We start from the raw sequence: 18,926 nt of genomic DNA, 5'->3' as shown, positions 1-18,926 counted from the left end.
CCTGAGCGCAGTGGGCGGGGCCATGGGGGGTGAAATGACAAGGGCGGTAGATGAGAAGTGTGGGGGGTGGGGGCGAGAGAGGGAGGGAGAGACAAGAAGAGGGAGAAGAAAAAGGAGGAAGAGAAGAAGAAAGGGGGAAAGGGGAGGAGGGAGAAGGAAGAGAAAGGAGGAGGGGGAGGAGGAGGGAGAGGAGAGAGAGAACCCAAGGAGCAGTGACGTGCAGACAAGCGACGCACGGATGCACCAGCCTGAGTAAGAACTTCCAGTCCCAGCTGCCTCCGTCTGATGCCATGACGATCAGACATTCCAACCAAGGTTTCTGGATCCTGATTCACAAAGTTGTAAGCAACATAAAACAGTCATTTTAAACCACTACGTTTTTCAGTAGTTTTAGGCAGCAATCAATAGCCAATCGAAGCAAGGAATAATTATTCTGCCACCACTCCGGGTGTCCAGAAGGGACCCCCGCCCTCCTCGTCCCAGGTGCACAGGCCAAGCTCACCCTCCCGTGGGGTCGGCGCTCAGCCCGCAGCACTGGAGACAGGCTGTGTTTCACCAGCCCGCCCAGGCTGGGCAGAACCACACCTGGAGTGGGGACCGTAGTGGCTCTCAGAAGACGCCAAACATGAAAATAACGTTTTTAAATGGATGCAGCGTTTAAGCCCCCTTCTCCCTTAGCAAATGCCTTTTGCTTCAAATTTACAAATACATTCTGTGACTCTCCCAATCCATTTATGGTCTTGATCTTAAAATATAGCAGTTAATAGTACAGCCTTGATTCGCAAAGTTCACAATTACAACCATAAACCGAAAGTGACATCAATGTCAGTGTTAATGACATGCCAGGCTGCTTGCACAGACTGTTATCTGCATTAACTCAGCAAAAAAACCCGAGGAGGGCATTAGGATTATTCCAAAGAGGAAACTGAGACACGGTGAGTTTCAGTAACTTGCCCAAGGGCACACACCTCGGAGAATCTTTTCCAAAACTCTCTTTACATTGCCGCAAGGCACTAACACAGTTGTAGATGAAATGCCAGATAACTTTGCTGAATTTATAGGAAGATTAACTACTCTAGAATTATTTGTAAGTTTGAACAGTTTTCATGGTACTTTATTAAACAAAAACCAGCATGGAAAAATACTTGAATCTCCTGGGTAATATAATGAGTCTTCAACTGCCTGTATCGTGTGAGCAATTCCAAATGCTAAGCAATCACTGTTAGTGTCTACCAGTGGCTCTCAACTGGGAGCAATGTTGTCCCCCTCCTGCTCCAGGGAACATATGGAAATGTCTGGGGATGTTTTGGTTGTCATAACTCGGGGGGAGGACGCAGGCATGTACAGACAGCCCCTCCACCCCACCACAAGAAAGCATCCTCTGGCCCAAAATATCAACAGTGCAGGAAACCTTGGTGTGGAAGGAGACAGAGCTGTGCTTGTTGGCTCTGACCATCTCTGGCCAGGATCAATGACCCTGTGGACCTGCCCTGAGTTCCTCTAGCCTGTCTGATGTCACAAACTGGCACTGAATCACAGAGGGCCCAGGATGACACTACCACTATCACTATTAACTTTTCAGGGGAATAAATGTTATCTTGTCAACCAGAACATAAGCTTCTACTGAGTTCTCATGTCCCTTTCGTTCCTGCCAAAAGGCAGGGCACAGAGTCAGCACCTGACACCTACCTGTCAATATGATTTTACTTCAGAATTTCTGTTTCTTTAAAGCTTGAAATGAGAGCCTCAAAGCCATCCAGGTAATTGCTTCCTTCCAAGAAAATGTCTTCATTAAATATCTTTGATTTCTTAAGGGTTTATGAAGCCATTCTTTCCATCTCACTTCCAGAGGCATAGAAAAAAAAAACTTTCTCTAATTTTAAATTGCAAGAGAAACTTATCACGGAAGAAACACAAACTTGTATTTTTAAACCCACAGTTGCCAACATCCAGCCGTTTTATACTCACGGTATGGACAATTGGTTAATTGCTGTTTTTTTTTTTTGCAATAATAATAATAAATCTAATGCCTCTCATTAAATTTAACACCATGCTTGACCTCAGTTGGTCACATCTATAGCATTTTTCTTCCATGTCTGCTTCTCCTGTACCATTTGTTCATCTAACTTCTTTTTCCACTTTTCTCTCCTCCTCCAAATTTAGATTTATTTAGATCAATTATTGATCTGCCTTATGCCTAGTTCAGCCATGCTACACCAGCAGTCAGAATTAAGAAACTGTTAACCCAAACCAGTCATTGATATTCAGGTGGAGAGGGAGGGGATGCTGGTATATTTTGCAAAAATCAATCTAACAATCAAAAGATGAATGCTGTTGGTGTCTATGTTAGCTCTACATTAACCAACTGTGTTAGCTCTACACTTCTCTCTAAAGAGAAAAGAAATGAAGAGCAAGTGGTTCCTTGATTTGCAAACCATAATTACAGTCTATATATTCCACCCTCTCTGACATCACCTGGTAGTACCTGTGCCAACAGAGGTATAAGTGGTGCCAACAGAGGTATAAGTGGTTTGGGGAAATGTGGGCATTTAATTAATCATATATATCATATATCACATTTTATATCTTGAGAGACAAGAAAATAAAATGGGGAACAGAAGCTCAGATCACCCACAGCAGTGCCTAATCATCAAATCTTGCCTATTTGTCTCTGAAATGTGGCCAGATGGCACGTGGGCGTGCCGCTCTACATCTGTGACATGGGGGCCCTCTGATCACCACCCAGCTCAGCTCCACTGTAGCTGCTCAGCATTTGAGGCTGGAAGTGGCATGATTCTTTGGGGTCATGGAAGGAATAACCGGCAAAAAAGCCTCAGCACGTGCTACCAGCATCACTTTGGGGAATCACACATATGCATGAGATATCCTCCAACAACATCAGCAAAGCTGCCCCAAAGAGGGGCAGCAGACTCTTGGGCTGGGCCAGACACCATGAGACGGACACTGAAACCCATCCTTCTGTTCTCTCCTGAATTATTCCTGCTGTTCCTCATACAAGAATTGACATTATGCCTCTTTCATGTCATTAACTATTGGTGCCAAACTCCCCACTTGGCATATCCAAATACTCAGTGCTGTCCAGGTACCTTGGCAAAAAGCTCTTCATAGATCCACAGACCAGCTGATCAGCTTGACCTCTCAGAACTCCAAACCCTGCACCTGTCATCTGCTTGTCCAGGGACCGTGGACTCCTAACACTTCCCTGACAGAGCAGACCAGATCACTGGCTCTTCTTTCACATGGAGAACTCAGGGTGGAACTGGCTTCCTAATGAGCTGACAGTCTAGCCTCACTCCCAGACCTACACGGTCCACATTTCAGTTATTCATTCATCCACTCATTCATTCATTTTCTCTCTCATTCCTTCACTTGCTCTGTTTTCCTCCTTCTTTCTTTTCTCTCCTAGCCCCACTGATTTTAAACCATCTCTCAAGTCTCACCATCTCTCACCATCACTCAAAGCCAATAAAGTCAGAGCAGAATTTCCTGCCTTCCATCCCCTCAACTCCTTCAAACACCCAGCTCCTCACACTCGTCTCCCTGCTGCTTTCTAGTACTTCTATACTTAGATCCCTATTCTCACAGCCTGTGCTTGGATCCATTCCCATGCTCTTCTGAAGCAGGAAACTTGTTGACCCTAAATCCTTATTCAGTAGGCATGGAAGGGATTTGGGGATTTCCACCTTTAAAAGTCTATTCAAGTGAATCTGATGATCTAACAGATTTGAGAACCACTCAAATAATGGGTTTAAAAAATCAGTGAGCCTCTTGTCCTAGCTTGCATTTGTAATACTCATTCTACTGGAAAAGCCAGTGCATGGAAATAAACTAACTTTTGTGGGTTAGAATTAAGTGAACAAAGAGAGATGAGAGCCCAAATAATCCACAGAGCGTGTTTGGATCACGGGCTTGGTAGAATTTTTACAATGGTTCGGGTTGTACGTGGAAGTAAAAAGGGAAAGGGATGGGCAGTGAGGAAGCAGGGGAGTCGCTGTTCCCCTTATCCTGCTCATCAGTATTTACGTTAGAAGGCTGCAGCCAGGAGGTCTGACGTCTAATATGGAGTCCACCAAGGTTAGAGATGTGCGATACTAATAAGTTTCAAGTTCAAGTTCAAGTTCAAATGCAAAGTCAGGATAAAGATGGTGCCTATCAAACAGAAGCCCTGATAAGATTCAGTGCATGCTGGGCTCTTAGCACACTGACGGATGTATGTTTAATAATATCTCAGTAGTGGCTGAGATCACCATTATACCAGCAAGAATCAGGAAAATTTAATCTCTTTATATTGTTAAATATCTTCAAAGAATTACTTTGCTCATATCTGGAAGATCTAACTGGAAATCACTGTACTCATCCAAAAAGCACTCAATGATCCAAGTCTACATAGAAGGAGCAGAAAATATAGTTTCTATTCACCAAATAACAACTCTGATCAACCAGTGGAGCAAACAGATGATTACTTATCATCTAAAGGGTATTTTAATGTAATGAATAATAATTAAGCCTTAAAACTTCAAATGCTACTGTGTTAATTTAAGAGTATGTAATTGGGGCAGGGAAATATAGAGCTGAATCCCACATGAGGAAGGAAGAAGGTCCAATGAACATCAGTTATTTTAGAAGGTCAGGAAAAAGGTCACTACTGTATGAAACGTGTAATTAATGTACTATCTATACCTCCATTTATGGACTTGCCATGTTTTGGAGGTTAACCTATGAATCTATATTTAAACTGCTGTGACAAACTGAAATTTGTCAAAAACTGTTAAAACAGTTTTCTTTCTTAAAAAAGCTATTGATAAATGAATACAGAGCTCTCCAAGCAAAAGGCTGCATGTATGTGATGTAACTATGCTATAACTATGAAATACACATTTTGCATGAAAATAGAAAAGTCTTTGTGCTCTATGTGAAAAATAGTACTTTCCACAAATGTATTTATTAGCAAATAATGTGATCTTTTTTTTTTTTTTTGGTAGAGTTCACTCCCACTTTGAATGCTATTGGAAAAAAAACTAATAATTTGGGGCTTGAAAATTAACTTAAGACCTAATAAAAAAGTAAAAAATAATATTTACATTTATAGGAAGATAACAATGCTACAATAAGACATTAAATAATTACACCAGCAATTTACTTATGGCATCCATGCCAGGTACCAAAGGGTTTTGTTCATGGTGAATCACCTTTTCCCCTCCTTTCCAATTTATTTCAAGCATAAACTATCTTTCCAAGTTTACCGTTCCTGATCATGAATCTTCTTTTCTCTAAACACTCTTCGTCTCTTCCTGTGTAGCTGACAGTGATCAATGAGTTCAAGATCATATATATTTGCCTCAATCATGCTTCACAATGACAAGGGCCATTTTAATAACGTTTTTCTTGGAGAAAAAAGTCACCTTTTATTAGAGCAACACTTTGACTCACACATGCAAAGCTAATTAAAAAAAAAGCCATCAGTGTAAAATCTCTATTTACCAGGGTAAATAAGTCACAAATTATTTTTTGACTCAGGGAACACATTTACATTTATGGTTGTATGTAATTCCATTTTATACTCAGTCGCCAAAAGGCATCACATAATATTATGTGCTTGGCCAGATCTTTATAATGCCTAATTTTTTTTATTTTTACATTTGATAACTTTCATGCTTAAGGTTAATTTGCTTGTTTTTTTCTAATTGCAAAGGGAAATCTGCATTTTAGAAAGTCTCTGATCAAATATAAATGTACAACATTGTACAGAAAGTAACCTGCTCTAGATGTAAAACCTTAGGAGTTTTAAATTTCAGGATTAACTTATGAAATAATGCCTCCAAAATATTTTATAATTTCTATATTTCAGGATTGCTACAGATGGCAACTGTATTGGGCAGGAAAGGGAGAGAAGGGGCAGGGAAAACAGTCAGACATCATGCTCCCAACAGCGTGGTCTCAAAAAACATGTGAAAGCACCCTCCTCTCCTCAAGGAGCTTAAAGTGAGTTATGGCAGAAGCTTCAGGATCTCCCTCTGGAAGACAACGCAATGGAAACCATATGTGATGGGCAAAGAACGGCAGTGAACTGTCACAGACGACAACCAGCATCACTGGATGCTCCACTATAAAGAAGCGAAGGGGCTGTGGGAAAGAGATGAAAAACGAGGTGGCATGGTGATTACTAAAAATATCTAATAACAGCCAAATGTTGTAAAGTGACTAATTCAACTTAAAAAATACTTCTTTTCTAAATTCCGTACCATCAACTAAACTATTCCACTGGAGGGGGTTATCTATTTACTTGTGTGTGCACATATACACACATGCGCACGTGTGTGCACATCCACATGCGGGATTAAAGAATATATATACACCTCTTGGGGAGTAAAGGAAATGCTGGCTATCTTGACTGGTGGTGGTGTCATAGGCATATACATCTATCAAAATTCATCAAATTGTACATCTGAAATATGTGTAGTTTGTAGGAACCATACCACAATAAAGGTATTAAAAATAAATAAAAATTTAAAGTAAATAAATAATATATAGATATAAATTTGGGTGACCAAAATGTCATCTTTCATTAAAAATGACACTGACATTGCTAAAGGTTGAATGGTGTCCCCCTCCCCCTGCAAAAAAGATATGTTGAAATCCTAACCCCCAGTACCTCAGAATGTGATCTGACTTGGAAGTGAGGTTTTTATAGAAGTGATCAAGTTCTGATGAGGTCACTACGGTCGTCCCTAATCCAGTATTACTGGCGTCCTATGAAAAGGGGACATTTGGACACTGAGATGGATAAGCCCAGAGGGAAGCTGACGTGAAGTCACACAGGGAGAAGGTGGCCACGTGGCTGGGGTGACAGCTCCAAGCCAGGGAAGGCCAAGGACTGGTGCAAACACCAGAGGCTGGAAGAAGCAAAGAAGGACCTCCCCTGGTGCCTGCAGGGAGAGCACTGCCCTGCTGACACCTTGATTTCAGATTTCTGGGCTCCAGACCCATGAGGTAATGGATTCCTGTTGTTTAAAACACTCGGTTTGTGTTCGTCTGTTTCCGGCAGCCTTAGTAAACTGACGAGATGCTTAGAATCAAAGCATCACAATACAGTCTTTTTCTGGAAAGGCTTTTGAAAAGTTCTTTCAAATAAGCAAAAGTATATAAATAATAAAAAGTATTTACATAGTTTCATTTTTTACTGCTGTACTGATTCCATTTTTAAAAGACTATTAACTAAGAATTCTGTTTTCTGTTTGGCACAGAATTTTGAGCAAGGCTTTTAAAGGAAAATATCTCTGATTCAGTTTCTTTTTCAAGACTGTGATAGTAGCTAACTGTTTTGCCGCTTTACATATGCAAAGTGACATCTTTAGTTTAAAAAAAAAAAAGGAGAGTCATATTCAAACACTTTGAAATGGCCCCATTGTTGGATGGTTTTCAAACCATTACCATAATATTTTAGTAATGAGCTCTCACAGTCTTTGCTCTGCCCACTGTTGAGTGGAAGCCATTAGCCTAAGTAAATAACCTGCCTTATGGAGCTGTTAGGAGCACGGGATCTCTTCAGTCAGCCACTTGGACAGGCTTGATAAGCCAAGCCCACCGCTAACTGGCCATTAAAGGTGCAGAGCGAGCTAGATTTGCTGCATCCTTAATATTAATTAAACACCAGTGGTGAGCTTAACCGTTCAGAAGAAGGGGACACCCACAGCAAACGAACGTGCAAATCCCAGAATCTGAGAGCTGAACGGCCCTTTGGAGATCACTAGTCCATCCAGTCTCATCCTGCTGGAACAGAGGATGGCAAGTTAGAGCAGGGACAGGAGAGTCGTCCTGGCATGAAGAAACAGCCTGGCATGGACCGGGGCAGGTAAAAGAATACATGCCAGGAGCCAATGTGAAGGGGGTATAGACAAAGGCAGAGGGTCTGATCAGGGGAAACAGCAAGGGGAGACACAGACAGGAGGTCTGAATTCAGCCGGAGACGAGGCCAACACTCAGGAGGCAGGAAAGTTGGGAATGGTTAATTAATGTCCATCTTGCCCTGGGGACTTTCTCCAAGCAGGCCTTGCATGAGCATCAGGTCTGTCTCGGGCTGGGAGCTGGCTGACGGAATGGGGAGGGAGGGCAGTGAGGGGGAGAAATGGGCAGAAGAGTGTCACCGGCGATGACCCTAGTCGACCTTGGCAGGGCGGGGCTCAGGTGCCAACTTTAAGCTTCCCCTTAGGCATAGCCTTTCGCAGAATTTCATCATCTGTCAACGCCTGTCATTTAAACAGGTTTTGGGACGAAGGCCATAACTTCGAAACACTTTGCTCTCCTAACTCAAGCTATAAAAAGCCAAAGAATATTTATAAGGAAAACTTGGCAGGGATTATCAAGAATGGCAGAGAGAAGAGCAAGGCTTCACACTTCCTTTTTCCCTTGGGGGGCTGGACCACGCATGCCCGAGTGCAGCTGAAACGTAACAGGAGGGGAGCTCCTGAAAGCAGCTGGGGTGAGGAGTCCAAGCCCCCAGGCTGTCACCCTGGCACACGGCTGCACTGGAACAACACCCAGAAAGTAAGCAGCGCCACCATCTCAATGCCCGCGGCTGAATCTGAAGGTGTTCCCGGGACGCTGCGCTCCCGCACTGGCCTCAGGGATTCGGGGACACCGTACAGCACCTGCTGGTGCAACAGGCCAAGCTGAGCTGTGATCATCCTCAACGAGTCGTATTCCAGGGTATCGCTGAGATGGGCGTTAGGACAAATAAGCTCTCTGACGGCATCGACCTCTTGTACGTCAAAGGCACGTCCACCCCAGAAAAGGGTCGGAAGAGCAGGTTTCCTTGGTCCACTTGTTTTGCCAGAGAAAAGCCATTCCCTCCACTTCAGCTACAGGAAAGGCAGGATTTCCACTGGTCTCTGTGCTGTCCGATTTCCTGTTCTCCGACCTCTTTGCCTTTCTGCCGGAAAACACTTATCATCACCATTGGGCGATGTGGGTACAGAGCCGTATTTCTCTAGTGGGGACGACTCTGCCCCCCAGGGGACACCAGGCAATGTCTGGGGACGGCACGACTGGGAGACGAGGTGGGGCTGGCATTTGGTGTACAGAGGTCAGGGCTGCTGCCCTATCCTACACCCTGCAGTGCACAGGGCAGCCCCCTCAAAACAAAGAATTTTCAGACCTAAATGTGAATGATGCTGGGGTGAAGAAGCCCTGAGAAAGAGGAAACAGGAATAGTCATTTTAAAAAAAATCTTGCAGCCGTAACACAAGGAGAAGCCTGAGAGCATGACAAATAGGTCAGGTCTCTTTGAAGCAAAGACGCATAAATTTGGAAAGATATCTTCTAAAGACTCCCTGAACTCTACCTGCACTGGGTTGAGAGGTGGCCTCAAAAATGACATACCTACCCAGACCCTGGGAATGGGATCTTATTTGGAGAAAGGATCTTTGCAAACCCAATTACGTTAAGGACCTCAAGATGAGATCATCCTAGATTATCAAATGGATCCTAAATCCAACGACAAGTGTCCTTCTAAGGTGAGGGAGATTTGAGCCAATGACACACGGAGAGGACCTTATGAAGAAGAGGGAGAGATTGGAGTGATGCACCAAAAAGCCAAGAACCTCCTCACGGGTCACCAGAAGCTGGAAGAGACAGGAAGGATGCTCCACCAAAGCCTGCGGAGGAAGTGTGTGGATTTTAGACTCTGATCTCCACAACAGTGAGGGAATACATTTTTCTTGGTTTAAGCCACGAGATTTGCAGCACTTTGTTACAGCAGCCCTAGGAAGTGAATACACCACCACAAGGACAGTATGTTCAGACTTCACTTTTATTCTCTCTAACAAACAGGACTGCCCAGTTTGAATGTGATGTCCAATTGGATTCTCTGAGATCTGTATTTATAAGCCAAGTGTGTTTCTCATAGCTAAATGACTCCCTCAAACATGGTAATGTTTCTTCTAAACAGAGATCACAGTCGGTATACGCATCAGACCCAACGCTGTAAAGACCGTGTATTTTCTCAAAGGGTGACAGATTTTAGGCAGCAGATTCAGAAGCCTCAGTTTTCTCAAAGTAAGCGTACTCTGGCATTCTAATCTGTCTTGAGAAGTTTTGATATTAACAGCAGGCAGAAGTAAAATCACTTTAACCAAGCCCTTAGGACTTGCTTCTATCACTGTGTCAGTGATAAAAACTCAACTCCAACTAGTTTAAGCCAAAAGCAAAAGTTTTAAAATATTATGTAAGTAGAAAGTACAATATGAGAAACCCAGATCAGATGTAAGTGTGGACAAGCCCAGGGATTCCAAATGTGTCGCAAGAATTCAACAGTGTTGATTCCTGGTTATGGCAGCCTCTGCTGGGCCTTATTCTTCAACAGACACCACATAGTGACAAAGTGGCTGCAAGTAGCCCATGGTGACATCATCCTTTGAGCTCATGATGGCAAAGGAGAGATTAGCCCTGTTTCTTTCAGGGCGTATTTCAAAGTCCTTTAAGGCCACTAATTAGCTGTCCTTAGGTTGTTTACAGAGCCCTGGACCAAAGAGAAGGGATACTTTTATTTGGCTTCCTGGGTCACCAACCTGACTGCAAGATATAAGAAATAGAGGCCACATGCATTACTTTCCTATGGCTGCTGTAATAAATTGCTATACATTTGGTGGCTTGAGTGAATAGAATTTTATTCTCTCAAGAGTTTTGGAGACCAGAAGTCAGAAATCAGCATCATTGAATCAAAATCAGTGTGTCAGCAGAGCCAGGCTCCCTCCAGAGGCTCCAGGGGAGAACTCGTTACCTCATCCAGCTTATGGTGGCTGCCATACTCCTTGGCTTGTGGTTGCATCACTCCAGTCTTCAGGGACAACTTCTTCAAGTCTCCCTCTGCTCCATCTTCATGTGAGTTCCTTCTCTGAATGTGTGTGTCAAATCCCCCCTCCGCCTCACTCTTAAAAGTGCACTTATGAATGCATTTAAGGCTTACCCGTACAATTCAGGATAACCTCCCCATCTCAAGAGTCCTAACTTCACTACATTTTTTGCCTAACTTCACTACATTCACAGGTTCCAAAGATTCAGCATCTTTTGAGGGGCTGTTTTTCAACCCACCACATCATGTCACTGGCGATACTGCCAGAATCACAGAGAGTGAGGTTCTGGTAATCACAGAAGAAAAATAAACAAGCAAGGCAAGTGACAGGTGCCCCTTAAAGGCTAAAACATGGGCTCTTTCAGTTAACCCTACTGTTGTTGATTCTCTAGATACTAGGAAGTCATTAGAGTGGACCCTTGAAAGATGGGGTTTGAGGCACCAACCCTCACACAGTCAAAAATCCTCAAATAGCCTTACAGTCAACCCCCTGTATCCACGGTTCTGTATTCTCAGATTCAAACAACCACTGATCATGCAGTATTGCAGGACGTATTTATTGAAAAAAAATCCACACCTGGTGAACGTGCACATTTCAAACCCATGTTGTCCAAGGGTCAACTACATGTATTTGAACAGCCACATAAGCCAGATGGACTCTCATACCTGCTTTACCTTTACGGTGGGACTAAGAAACTGATAGTGGTGCACATACCATTTAATTTCATTCTCATTTTCATGTCCTGTTCTGGGCTGTTTCATATTCATTCTGGGCTGTTCCTCAGAGCAGATTCGCAATGATCATAAAAGCACGATCCCAGATCCCAGGTTACCAAGCTGCCGTGACATTAATGTCAACCACATCTAGACAAAGCCGAAGCTTTAGAACTGCGACAGAGCCAGCTGCTGTGCAGTTTAGAGACCTGAAGCTCACATACTAGCACAGCAGGGAACCATGCTGATGGTGGAAAAGAAGATAAGGAACCGTTCTTTCAGCATTTTCTCTCTGACTCCTACTAGGCTCAGGCTGAGAGGGACAGGAAGGGACCCCTCTAGAAACTCTAATGATAATATGGCAAGAAGTTTTGAAATCAGGTTGTAAAATGTTGCCTATTTTCTTTTCTTTCATGACTCTATTTAAATTCATTAGCCTTTGAAGTTACTAAAAATAATACATATATGGCAGACAATTTGGAAAATTATAGTAAAGTATAAAAAGGTGAATGAGAGATGAGCACTGGTTAATTTACTTATTTCAGATACTAAATATAACTTAAATATAAAAATGAAAAGAACTTGAAAATCAAATTGAAGGAATACCTGAATTTCATATTTCTTCACCATACATGTAAACTCCTAAAACATTATTAAAAGGTACCACTAAATTAAAGAAAAAAGTTTTAAATATGTAGACGCTGAGGTCATTAAGGTAGTTTTTTTAATCACATGTTTCTTTATACAACATGTTTATGTTTCCAATTGGTAAAACTCGGATCGGCTATTTAAGAAGACTCAAAACAAACGAATAAAAACCAATTCTTGATAATTACAAAGTTTAAGAAATCCTGTATAAAATATTTTGAAATGGAGTCAATTTTAAAAATCTTAAGCTTGCTTTTAGCCTGATTCCCAAAGAAATAGAGAAGTTAGAAGATGAGCATTTATCAAGCAAATATCCCATTTAGAAAAGGAAAAGCAGTTGTTGGGGAAATTTTCAATTATTGAAAATGGATTGTGTCCCAAACTACAATAAATCCTAAGAAATTATACACAAATAAAGACTGCGGTCTTTACATTCCATCTGCATTTGTTGCTTTCACTTTCTTATACTAAACATCATCCCAAATTTGTTTTATATTTGCAGTACATTCTTCTTGTATATTCATTATTTATCTTTATTTTCCCATAGACTTTCTAATTGTATTTCTACATTTCCTGCTGATAAAAACAACCATCCTATAATTAACCACTTTCCAGTTGTTATTGTTGTGATTTAGAGAAAAAAATCTCCTTTTTTCATTTTTATGAAACTCTTTAATTTCTCCTTGCATATTTTTAGATGAATTGTGTATCTGAGACATTATATATTTATTTCTATGAATTCTTTCTTGATGATGGATTTCTCTTTCCCATGGCAGCCTCTTCATGTTTTATGGGTACAATATCTTCTTTATATTATTTTTTTAACTGAAGTTAAACATGCACTTAATTTATAAAGACATCCATGAGGCTTAACACATAAAACTGAAGTAAGCTGTCTACGTTGGGGTCAATACACTGTTGTACTCTTTCACTGGTCCATTTTGGCATTTATCTCCAAATCTCTAAATAATATGGTTTCACTGCTGTTTCTTGATGGTTTCAGTTAAAAATATCATTTACTGGCTCTTTTCCAACCTACCGCTCTCCTCCGTCCTCACATACACATTCTCCCAACTCCAATCTCTTAGCATTGATTGATTATAATTCTGCTTGGATAACGAGGCTACTCACAGACGTGCCATGAAATAAGATATGCTCCTCAGAACAATATTGCTTTTTTCTGTTGGTGTTAATAATGGTCTTATCTTAGTCTGTCCGGGCTGCTGTAACCAAATAGACTGGGTGGTTTACAAAGAACACACATTTATTTCTCACAGTTCTGGAAGCTGGGAAGCCCAAGATCAAGACGCTGGCATATTAGTGTCCAGTGAGGTCAAGATTCCTCGTTCACAATGGTGCTGCAGCCCCATGTGATAGAAGAGGAAAGGGGTCTCTCTGGGGTCTCCTTTGTGAAGTTACTGATCCCTTTCATGAGGGCTCTGCCCTTGTAACCTGTCAAACTCCCAAGACCTCACCTCCAAACACCATCATACTGGGGGTTAGGTTCCAACATCTGAAGTTTGGGGGAACACTTTCACTCTACAGCAGGTCTCTTGTTTCTCTGTCTATGTACTTACCACATCTGTCCCCCAGTGCCCAGCTTAAGTCTGCACTTTCTCCAAGTATATTCAGACACCTCAGGTCTTCCATTATTGTTATCTTCCTGGAAAGATATGTTCTGAAACCGCTTCATCTGCTTAACCTGCTCCTGAAAACTGCAGCACAACTATTCCACAACTACCTACTTTGCCCTCATCCTGGGCAATGTTTTCTCACTCTCTCTTGTGTTGGCATCTTTGTTTTGGAGTCTCTACCATATTAATCATATACTGTTCCCATATATTCCTTCATTTTCCATCTCTCTAGTCTTTAGTTCAACTTTCAGGGAGACTCTGTCAAATTTATTTTCTGACTTTCCATTGGCAATGTCATTTTTATAGTCATATTTTAAAAATAATCTACAAAGGCCTTTTTAAATAAACGGAATCACTTATTTTTCCTTGTTTCATGGATGCAATGGCTTCTCTAATTTCAAAAGACATTAGTGATAACTACTTCTCTCTACTTCCTCCCAGTTTCTTGTTCAGTTTGTTTCACTACTGATTCTCATAATTGGAACTGTAAAGAAAACTAGAGCTGGGTACATGAATTGCTTTGTAGACTAGTAGTCATCAATGCCTGTTGCTCTATGTGACGTGATATTTTTTGTAGTGAAGTGACTACGAATGTCAGTAACTTTAAAATTCTAGTTAACAAAAGTGTATTCTCAAAGTCCATACAAAATATGCGAAGAGCACTTCACATTCAGTGGAGAGCTGTTGGGATCTCACTCAACAGACTTATACTTAATTTCTGTGTTTTTTAAAAATGAGAGTTAAACTGTTTCTGGATGCCCTAGTCCAAATGCACCTCCAAGTTTTTCATCTTCCAAATTAAACCTCTGTTTTCTTTCAGTATGACACAGGAGTACCTGTGTCACTGCACACAGTGAGGGATATCTGGGCATCTAGCTGCTTCTTCCATTACCTTCTGGTTTCCCCATAGCTTCTGTTGAAAAATCAGCTGTAATTCTTATTTTCACTCCATTGAAGATTATGTGTCTTTTTCCTCCCCTCTCTGGTTTACTTTAAAGCTATTTCTCTTTGTCATTGGTTTTCATCAGTTTGGCTATCATGGGTCTAGATGTGGTTTTATACTATTTATCATATTTGGGGTTTACTGAATTTCTTAATCTGATGAATTTGTTTAATCATTTTTAAAAAAGTCTTAGAAATAATTACTATAAATACAGCTACTGCTTTGTTCTCTCTCTTCTCCTTTTGAGACTCAAATCATATGTGAGACAGAGTTTTGAATGTGTCATTTTTGTCTCTCACTTTTAAGTATTTTCCCCCTAGTGCCTCTCTGTACCTCAGTTTAGATATTTTCTGCCAATTTGTCTTCAAGTCTACCAGTTCAATATTTGAGTATAAATAATATGCTAAGATCATTAATTTAATCCTATATTTCAGATATTATTTGCCTCTTTAAAATTTTAGAATGTCCATTTGATATCTTTTTATAGCTTCTAATTTACAGGTGAAATTCCCCATTCTTCAATCAATTATGTCCAAATTTTCCTCTACATTTTTGGATATACTAATTATAGTTATTTGACATCATTTTCTGATAACTATGCTAACCTGATCATCTATGAGTTTAATTATATTGCCTATTTTTTGCTAATTTATCCATCATGAGATCTTGTGTTTTCACACATCTAGAATATCTTACTGCATGCTGGTTACTGTGGATAGAAGAACTGTGGAGAGTTCAGAGCATGCTACTTCCACCCGGGAGTCTCCCTTCAGAAAGAGGTGCTTTGTTCTTCCATTGAGCAGACTTGAGGCATGGGTGGGGAGGGTGAAGGCAGGGCTCGATTATCTCAATCCATTCAGGGACCAAGATGTCAGGACTGAGGTGCAGCCTGGAGAGATTAAATGTATTTTGGATTTATCCTTGTTTCTTGGGCAGGTGTTCCAGGGTCCATCAGGAAACGGATGGCTATTTAGCTCCTTGGTCCCTTCACATCGTGGGAGATTCATTCTTCTCTGTTTCAGTTCAGATCTTTAGCCACAAGGCTTATGCATCATCAAATTTTGGCAATCATCTTCAAAGGAAAAATTAGCCATGTGGCTGAAGCCCATTAAATCTTTAACTTATGACTACACCTGCGTGTGACTGCCAGAATATCTGCTGGGTTCTCTTTCTGAGCAGCAGCCATTCAACTCAAGGCTCAACCTCTAGTTAAAGGTGAAACAGTTTTATCTTCTTTCCCATTTTGCTTATTCCTGTGGGATTGCAACATTTAAAAATATGTCTTATATACTCAAAATGATGTGCTGGGAAAGGACTGAGATCACCCTGAGTATTCAATCTTCCATTTCTCACTGAGTAAGTGCAATAATTTCTTGAACCTCATTGAATGTAATACTTGATATTTCTTCAATGTCCTATCATACTTCTTGGGCTATTACTGATTCACCTGAAGTAATTAGTCTTGATTTTATCTCGGCTTTTACCATCATGCTTTGGATTGCAGTTTTCTGTTATTGTATCTTTCTAAATTTCCAAAAGTCTATTTTTCAAACAAGCTTTAAATTTGGGGTATATGTATACACACACATATGCATATATATACATATACACATGTACATATACATACATATATATGATTCCATTTCTAGCATTCATATAATCATTCGTATAATCTTTCCTTTCATATACCTTTATTGTCATGTAAATGCTATGTTTTGATGGATGGAAAGTCAGTATGCGGGTTCTCTCTTTCTTAAACCAGAAACTGATGGCTAACCCTTAAGACTACTGTTGATTTCAGTACTCGTTTATTCAAATGATAATTGAAATTTTTCAGCAGAAGACTTTACAAGGTCTTTGTACTGCAAATATTAACACAGTTCCATGTATAGCCATATCCATTTTCTTATTAAATAGACTACTTCTAATAGGGAACTCCTATGTGGCCAATTTGACTCTATGTCCCCCAGAAAATATATAAACAATAACTGAATACCCTCAAAACTTGAAAACAGAGTGAGCTTCAAGAGCTAAACTGTACAGTCAGTCTACATAAGACCATAAGAGACATCACATCCTATCATTTGAAAGATGCTGAGTAGTCCCCAGATTAGTAAGAAATGATGCAAACAGATTAAATATTGTGACTTAATGAAGAAATAACACATAAACCCTAAAAGGTTAGCTACTCAGGAAGAATAGCAGAAGGAGAGTTTGATGGGCATATAGTTACTCTGTCTAATAAATTCAGGATGACAAATGGCTCACATGTTAAAGAGCCACCAAATCAAGAGTTTCAGTTCATTCACTCCAGAGCATGGTAGGCCAATGCGATTCACATTTTTTAACTTATATTTCTCCCTTGATATTCATTTTTCCTTGGCCCCTACATAATTGGGAGACTTGGGCTTCCAGAATGCATAATCCCTCACCCAAACAAGAAATTCATTACTTAAATTTGAAACAATGGGTTTTCCTGGTACATTGGCTTATCTGTTTGTGTCAGCATTTCGGGAGAGGCACACAAATAAGGAAAAAGAAAGCAGACCAAAGAATTTTGAGCATGCTCATCATTCAACAGTTATGTCAGGTACTGGGGCCACTTCTGAAATAGAAGTAGAAATGCATTTTAGGTAAATGAAATGGACCTCTCCATTTGTCTGCAGCCTGTGATTGTCAGACAGTGTTTGCTATCGACTTACAGAAATTTCCTGACTTCATTTCTTGAAACTAAACGATACCCATGACTAAGAAAAATACTCATGCATCTTCAATTTAGTGTTTGAGGCTGCAAGTGAAGCATAAATTCAGAAATGGACAGGGATGTTTATTCAAAAGCAAAGCAGGTACAACACAATAGAATGCATTCAATAATCAAGTATGTATTATATTTTTTTCAAAGATATAAAAACATCTTGTTTCCTTGGTGGTAGGGACCAGCGTCTGTGCAGTCAGAGTTTAGAACATCAGGACAAGCTCAAGTAAGATACCTTAAAACACCGAGTGACACATTCTATAGTGCGCCTCGTACCCCGCCCAAGTCCCCTTAACAACACAGTGCACTTTCCTCTGGCTGCAGTCAGTGTTGGCTGACACTGACCCAGGCTGCCCCCTTCTCTGGAGAACTGCTCTTGGCCAATGAGAGCCACTCTGCCAGGATATTCACCACACCCCACCAAACTTAAAAACTTGCTGCTGATGACTGAAGGAACAAGGGAGGAACTGGATATAAATCATCACCCCTTGCTACAAAAGGGATCAACTGAAATTCTGTTCATGCTGCAGAGCCCCCCTGGGATCAGGCTGATGCTGAACTCCAGCTGAGAGCAAATGCTTGTCTAGTGCCTTTCTGCCCTATGCCTCAGCCCTGACCTGCTGAGAACTTACCCTCAATAAAGTACAAGCTTATGAATCCCTAGGTCAGCCTTCCAGGGAGCCCGACTTAAACTCCAGTTACAAATTATAATTATAAATTCACAGTTATATTCACTGTAAGCCAGTTGTCAACCCTAAGTGGTACCTCAGTCAGTGCTAATGAGTGCAACGAAGTAGCACATTAGTGATTAAGAGACTGTCCTCTGGGGTCCAGCATGCTCAGGTCCAAATCCCAGCTCTGCCACATACCAGTTAGGTGATCTTGGCTAAATGACATAAACTCTCCAAGCTTCAATGCCTCCGCTGTAAAATACTGAAAATAACACCTACACCTTGGTGCTACTGAGAAAACAAGAACACGATGATGTATGTGAAGGACTGAGAACAGAGTAAGGGCACAGAATGCCGTCTGCCGTCACTGCTGTTGTTGTCAGCATTATCTTATGACAAACGAGGTCATTAAAGTTACATCGAATGAGCTCGATGCCCAGTTTCCAATTATGGGGAAAGTTCTCCTTAAAGAAGGAGGAATCCAGGAGTCATGTAAGCGGTGACAGGAGGAAGAGTAAACAGAAGGACGGCGCACATTAAGATTTTAATGCTGAGGGACTGCGGGGATAATCCTGTCTGCTCTTCTTCTGGACTCTCCTCTCCAGACGCACCGCGAAGAAAATTGAGGTCCAAAGAGGTTAAGTGGTTTGTTCAAAGTATCCCTGCTTTGTTATTTACAGAAATAATAGAA

The 18,926-nt window shown here is 41.0% G+C and overlaps 1 protein-coding gene and 1 long non-coding RNA gene across 8 annotated transcripts in view; one reads left to right on the top strand and one right to left on the bottom strand.

The window, feature by feature from the left end:
- Positions 1–18,926, bottom strand: part of SEMA5A (semaphorin 5A) — a 449,868-nt gene that overhangs the window by 207,998 nt on the left and 222,944 nt on the right. The gene's annotated exons all lie outside the window — the stretch shown is intronic.
- Positions 1,607–6,203, top strand: LOC140690007 (uncharacterized). Its single transcript, XR_012065187.1, has 2 exons — positions 1,607–1,760; positions 5,870–6,203. It is a non-coding gene; the product is annotated as an uncharacterized lncRNA (long non-coding RNA).

The sequence above is a fragment of the Vicugna pacos genome, chromosome 3 (genome assembly GCF_048564905.1).
Source record: "Vicugna pacos chromosome 3, VicPac4, whole genome shotgun sequence".
NCBI classification, from domain to species: domain Eukaryota; kingdom Metazoa; phylum Chordata; class Mammalia; order Artiodactyla; family Camelidae; genus Vicugna; species Vicugna pacos.
The sequence above is the reverse complement of the archived record's forward strand: the minus strand, read 5'-3'. Positions and strand labels throughout refer to the sequence as shown.